This window comes from Lygodium microphyllum, chromosome 17 (genome assembly GCF_053477565.2).
Source record: "Lygodium microphyllum isolate KBCC chromosome 17, Lygodium_microphyllum_v1.1.10, whole genome shotgun sequence".
In the NCBI taxonomy this organism is placed as follows: domain Eukaryota; kingdom Viridiplantae; phylum Streptophyta; class Polypodiopsida; order Schizaeales; family Lygodiaceae; genus Lygodium; species Lygodium microphyllum.
Window position 1 is genome coordinate 128,857,171 of NC_141151.1, and position 7,337 is coordinate 128,864,507.

At 42.7% G+C, this 7,337-nt stretch overlaps 1 pseudogene; it reads left to right on the forward strand.

Annotated features, from left to right (window-relative positions):
- The first annotated feature begins 4,740 nt into the window (after positions 1-4,740).
- Positions 4,741-5,490, forward strand: LOC148022341 (uncharacterized; annotated as a pseudogene).
- The last annotated feature ends 1,847 nt before the right edge of the window (positions 5,491-7,337 follow it).

The following is a 7,337-nucleotide window of genomic DNA, read 5'->3' on the forward strand; positions in this document are numbered from 1 at the left end:
TCCTTTCCCCTTAAGCCCCTCCCTTGACTTGGAAACCTACTCCCGTGTTTTATTTCCCTAAACCTTATCACCCCCTTATAACCCTTTTAACCCTTTTTCAACCCCCCTCATGACTCTTATTTTCCCACAACTCCCTAAGCTTTCTTCTTAATCCCCCCGTATCTCCATTATTATTTTTCCCCCCTAAAAATCCAAATCATCATCATGGCCTCGGATGGTATCCCGTAAGGGAGAAATAGCCGTGAGATAAAAGGGAAAGTTGAGAGAGTGAAAAAGAAAAAGGAGTGAAGGAGGAAGAGTGGGAAAAAGTTAAAAGAAAGGGAAGGAAGTAGAAGACGGTAGAATTCGAGAAGAAAAAGAAAAAGTCTACCTCACATTCAAACTACGATGCCGCCGAAGAAAGTCCAAGGTGTAGCTGCGGGAGGGTCATCTCCCGGTATCCATGTGGATATCTCACCCCAAAACCAAGTTTTTTCTTCTTGGCTTTAATTCAGTTTTAAGTCGATCATGCAAAGGAAAATTGTTAAGGATAGGATATATATTTGTTCGAGTTATTTGTAATGAAGGAGTTTAGCTTATGAATGACAAAGTATAGAACTTAGCTTTCTTCAAATTGCATCAAGCATTATAAATTACGAGCAAGATTATCCATTTACTATAGTATATTTTAGTTAAATCCTAAGGTGTAGAAATTATATCTTGCACCATTAGTCTTATTCCTTTCGCAACGAATCATGGTAAATGGCTAAATTCATGAAAGGTTTCTTTCGATGCTCAAGTTACTAGGGAGTTATCTTTGCTAGTTGCACATCTTAGCAAGGCAATTGTTGTTATTTGGCATGAGTTCATCTTTAAGGAAAAACGGAAGTTAAATTAAACTGTATTGATTGGGAAAGTAAATTGTCACAAGGATAGCAAAACCGTGACAAGACGATTAATATTACCTTCCAAAAGATAACTGAACCAATCTAAACATAGAAACATTCATACCCTAAACACTTGACTACTTTCCTTACTGTAGGGACAATAAATTCGTAAAGATAAGAAACTAGGGTTTGTCCCTAAGGTTCTTAAAAGAAGAAACCCTAGGCCTGACATACGTCAGCTTAAAGAATCTAAACAGATTATTCCATCGCAGGACTTGCACAACATGTATGAAATCATTTAGTCTTGTGATTGATTCACAAGGAGAAAGGGGAAAAACCCTCATCAAGGACGGCAGATCCTTACGCAAGTTATCTTACAAAAGGATGTATTTTTGGATATCCTTCTAAATAAGGAAAGTTATAAACCGGAAACTAGCATATCCAATGCACTTTAGGGTTAACCAAGTTGGGTATGCTCTACACCGGAATGTAAAAGGATCTTGCCAATTTACAAGACACCTTGGGAACGAGTGCTGATACACTCAAAAAGGAAAGAACACTTCCTTAGCAGTTTGCCAAACAACTGGGTTGATTAATGGAAATGTTTGTGCTTGCTAGAGATTTTAGGGCTCTGTTTGAATTATGAATTACAAATTAAATGAGTACCTATACTTCAAGTTAAAAGGCCTGAAGGGAGAGGCAGCTTCAGTTACCCCCAACTACCTCCCTGACCCTAACTAAGGGGGTTGTTGACCGCGCCAGGAACGTGGACCGAACCCGCCGCGAGAGGTCTCTCCGTTGAGTTCTACTTGGAGCAGGAGGACGCTTGGGTGCCAAGGGGGCTCTGGCCGTAAATCCCTTGCCTTTCGGGTCTTGCACAAGAGGCTAACGTGACTCGGCACTGGATCTCGAGGCCTGCATACTAGTTGACGGGCGAAGCTTGGAATAGTGATCCCTGGAGTTTACTGGATAGCCTTCGGGTAGATTATGGAAAAGCCTACGGGCGGAACTCCTTGTATTTCAAAGATAAAATGATGAAATGTTAAAGAACTTGCTTGATACTATTTTTTTATGTCACGTGATAAGATTACGTGAAGGAACCAGTGCTTAACAGGGTTAATTAAAGAAACTGATTGTTATATGTCAAATTAATGTGTTAGATAATTACATAACTAAAACAAACCGAGGAAAGTGCGGAGGATGGGCCATGGGTCCGTCCTACGGTTGGGTGGTCCCAGTTAGCCGGGAACTTTTATCAAAAATCTTGAAGAATAGCGAAATGATCATCATCATCAAAACGAATAACGAGAACGATGACCTAAAGTTGCGTCTTACCCGATTTACATTGTTTTAGGGGAACGGAATGGGACTATGCCTTATGGCAGAGAGGTTGAGCTTTGCATCCCTCTCGTTTCCCATTCTCCTTGAACCAAGTGCAGCGTGAATCCGCTTCAGACCTGGCGTTTCTGCGTAAAGTAGTTCGCTCGGGTCTGATGCTAGTTGCTGTTAGCTAATGACCCATCAGGAAAACCCTAATTCCGGTCGATCCTAAGTGGGAACAGCCAAGATACTTCCGCTACGTGGCAGACGCGGAAAGACCTAGATCGCAAAACCCGTAACATTCCACGGGAGTGCCGGGTGGAACTTTCTAGACATTCTTTCCGATGGACTGCTAAGATGTGTCTTGGATGATACTAGGGGATATGTTACAAGTTGGTATCAGAGCCGACCAACAACGGAATTGTTTTTATGAGATCGTAATAAAATGAAGTAAAGAAATTGTTGCTGTCCAAACATTTTCTCATCTTCAATGCTGTCTTGCAGAACTATGAAGCGTGGAACAAGTTTTTGGTGTTTCGGGTCATGTTTATGACTGCAATGCATTCTCCGCTTTATAGACAAAGAATTGGGATGATAAACATCCTGGAGCAGATTTATAATCCATCACCTTTATACATAGAATGAAGATGGACGGGGTCTTCAGGAATCTACTATATAGCCGCCCACCAGTTTGCTTATCTACAGACTAACCTAAAGAGGATCAAGTGGTTGGAAGACTTGAAAGTCATGAAGCTGTTCATTTTTGTGGAAGCTTACGTAAATTCGACTTTATATATTCAAGGTCGGAGGGTTGAAATGAACTCATATGTATATGAGGAAGTAACCCGTGTAATCCCAGCCGACAGGATTAAAGTGTTGGGATGCCATGAGAAGTATGGATTTCAACGGAAAGGGTATCCTGAACTTCCAATGAATTATCGATTCCTAAAGATCCATGACCCAAAACCCTACTATTACACAGTTCTTGTAGACAAATGCAATACAACATTGTTCTCCCCAAACTGAATGTAATGATTGGATTATCATCAAACGGAATGTTGTATAAGGCTATGCCCATGTAAATACAAATAAATACTTCTTTTATCAATATCTGGCTGTGCATAAGAGTTGTTAAAAAGTTAAGTAGCTACATTGTTTACGAGATAGCTGAACTAAAGATAAGCTAACGTCGATTATCATATAATAACGTTAAGAAAACTTTTATCCAGGCACAACCCCAGGTACAGGTTCCAAATTCGCCTCCTACATCAAGTACTGCTGTGACCCAGGAGAAGAAGTTCCTCCTCAAGCAGATAAAGCCACCCGATGTCGTGATGCTGCGCATCTGAGCCGTGAACACCTCCATTTTTGTTGTGCATTTGTGTTAATTTCTGCGTGTGATTCATTGTTTGCGTGGTGCATTTTAATAAACTACATCCAATGTATATATTTCCTTAAATGTATTGCACACTGATCATGTTCTAGAGTTACTATCTGAAGTTGAGAAGACTGACCTCAAACCACTCCAACCATGTTTTGACAGTGCCATGAAGATGTATTAGCAATTGAAGTGCTAAAAAGAAATGGAGTCTTTGTTTGACAAGGCAAAAGCTGCGAATGTGTGACCTATCTTAAAAAAGGGACAAGAAGTTCAAAAGACAAAGCTGAAACTTGTAATGGAGCACCGAGAGAAATTGCCAGGCTTATTGGTACATGTATGGGGCCATAAATGTGATAGGACAGGTGGTATTGTTAGGAAGGACATCAAGTTCGCTTTTAAGGCAAATCAGCATCTAAGAATGGGGAGGTCACGAATGGAGAGGGAGAAATGCTAAAGGGAGAAAAGGAGACTAATTGGGGGAAAAGTGTATTCGAATGGCAAAAGGGAGGGAAAAAGACGGATTGTCATGCGCTTGAATGGGAGGAAAGGTTCCTTTTTTTTCGCTTCTGTGGCGAAAGGAGGGGGAGTAATGCTTGGATTGGAAAAAGGAGGACATAGGAGAGTATCGGGAGGGGGAGATTGATAAATTTCTTAGGACCACCATAAAGCCAGGGCCTCCATCGACAGTCTAAAAAAGACAGACATCTTTCGGTTGGTCTGGCCAGTTCTCTTCGTGCTCTCTGTTTCTCTCTGTGTCTGCGTCTCCGTGTTTCGGAATCTCTCTCACGAGAGACGTGATGAGACTGAGTAGAGGCAAGCTATATTTATATTACATTAATTAATCGTGAGAAGAATTACGAGGAAGAAAGCTCCAAATCAGGGGATGAGAGAGGCTATGCCATTTACTGGGAATTCAAACCAGAGAGGGAATGGAGAAAAATGGAGAGAGTAGCGGCAACTCTGGCGGTTTCCTCTGTCTCACGCCACAATTCAACACGAATTGAGACCATGATTCATCGTCTTGGTCGTCTTCTTTCCTCCCCTTTCCATCGACTTCATAGCCTCATCACGAGGCCCACTCCCATGGATGATTGATAGGAACAATCACAAAGCTCAGAGAGTACTGCAGGAAAGCAAGAGGAGTCGGAAGAATTGAATTGATCTTTGGACGCCATGGGATTGAGCTTCGATGATCTGACAGAAGCCACATCAGGCGCTGTTGGAGGCCTTGTGAGCACATCCATCCTCTACCCTCTGCTCAGGTGGAAGAACTTCAACAGGCATCAATGAGGCGAGGATCTGCAGGCATCAAAGGAGGTCTAGCGAGCGCAACATGAGCACCCCTCGTCTCAGAGCCTTGGAAAAGTCGCCATCATTCGCTTGCAAAGGGAAATAGCAGACTAACAGAACAACCCTCCCGCGGGATTCAGGCTTAACCCGACAGATGACTTGCAGAGATGGACCATAGAATTCTCAGGGGCTGCTGGTACATTCTATGAAGGCGAGCAGTTCCAGTTGCTTATTGAGTTCCCTGAGAAGTATCCATTGGATTCTCCTCAAGTCGTCTTCACAGGCAATCCTCCAATTCACCCCCATATATACAGCAATGGACACATTTGTCTTGATATTCTGTATGATTCTTGGTCCCCTGCAATGACCGTGAATTCTGTTTGCATCAGCATCTTGTCTATGTTATCAAGTGTCACAGAAAAGGAAAGGCCTGATTCAACTGAAGATTCTAAACCAGCAACATTGGAGTTTGCAGGTTGCATTGCAGTTTCTGGATGTCATATAAAGCTGTGCTCTTTCCACTCAACTCTCCATTCCTTTTATTGTATAAGTTGCTCAACAGCTTTTGGTTCTGTACATCTGCTTATAAGAACTGTGAGGCTTTTTGCTGTAGCTTGTCACATCAGGTCTTGAGCAACTCAAAGCAGACTTGAATCAAAAGAATGTATAATGGGGTGTATGTTTGTGAGAGAACGCTTAACTTCTGAACAAAGCTTAATAGATTGACTCTATGTAGGAGTTTGAGGTACAGGCAATTGAAATACATGTTTCAGGTATTATGATTGTGTATAGGAAGCTTACATGGAGATTATGGGAAAGATCAATATCTGATATAGCAACTATTGGCTTTCAAAGACACTGAATATTGTATTAGTGCCAAGGATTCTAGGTGTTGGCCATTGAGTAGTCGAGGAGGTGATCGGTATAGGCAATATAGTTCTTTGCTTTTGATGACATCCAACATTTGAGTTCTTCTTGTTAGCCTCATTTCTTGCTGTACCTTGAACCCCGTGTTCTGCAGCTCTTGCACGATCTCTTCGACACCGAGTTTGACGGGAGAGGCAGATTTGTCCAGGCTGATACTGAAATTTGGATTGAATCCATGGAGGATTACTTTGAAGCAGCTGGTATTGCACCTACCAATCAGGTCATGCTCGCCAAGTTAAAACTCACCGGCGAAGCCAGACTTTGGTGGAAGCAATGGTGCAGGGATCAAGGGACTTCAGAGGGGTCCATTACCTGGGAGAAGTTGAAGAAAGCCGTGCAGGGAAGATATTTGCCACCTGCATATCGTACCCAGAAAATGAATGAGTTCTACGAGCTAAAACAACTAGGACTCACTCTTGACGCATACTACTCTAAATTCGTCTCACTTTTAAAGTATATGCCACAGATGGACATGACGCAGCAGGTGTCCAAATTTTGCGCAGGCTTAAATCTGCCTGTAAATACCCATCTCGAATCTATGCGTCCATCAGATCTTCATGATGCACTCATTCGAGCGGCGCCTATAATTCAGGAGGTGCAAGCTAGACCAAGGGGTAACAAAACTTGGTCCTATAGTGACCCGAACAGAGGAGCATTCAGACCTCAAATGAAAAGAGTTCAAGGTCGCAATCAGGGACAAAGGAAGAAAGCAAGGACAAATAACGTCAACAAGTTTGTTCCTACTCTAAGTAATCGCCAAAACCTCTGTTGTTTCCACTGCAACGAACCCGGTCACTTCAAGAGGCAATGCCCCAAGCTCAGCGGAGGACATCGTCAAACGCCTTTCCAAGGTGGAGGCCGCGGTCAAGGAGCCGTCACCCGTGGAAGAGGAAGAACTGCCTGCATTGCCAATAGGCAAAGATGTGAAGAAGAAGAAGAGGAAGATCCGACTATGGAAGTAGAGTTTGAAAGAGCGACAGTCCATGCCGCTTTACACAAGAAAGGGCCAAATCGCCAGTTCTCGATGATTCAGGCACCATCGGATTATCAAGGTAAAGGTTTCAAAACCTTGATTGATTGTGGCAGTACACATTCCTTTATCTCACCAGCATGTGCAAAAAGATTAGGAATAGCCACAGTAGAAGCACCTACCCTGCTTGTGGAATTGGCAAACGGTCGTGAGGTAACTTGTGCCAGGCAAACTGCTAAGGTGGAATTCTTTCTAGGAGGAAAGAAGAATTCAGTCAAATTCAGAGTCATGAATCTAGGTATCCATGAGTGTCTACTCGGGATGGATTGGCTTAAGCCTAATGACGCCCACATTCATTGTGGGAAGGGTCAAGTTTCCTTTTGAAACTCTGAAAGGGAATTTGTCACAACTCAAGGTGAGGCAGGAGTGCCAAGAATCCAATTAGCCAAAGTATCTCGGATCATAAAAGGAGTCAGAAAAGGATTACCCGTTTACCTGATCAAACTCAACAAGTTAGATCAAAAGCAAGAGTCTCATAAAGGACCTTCTTGGCTAAAGGAATACGTTGACGTATTCCCTGAGG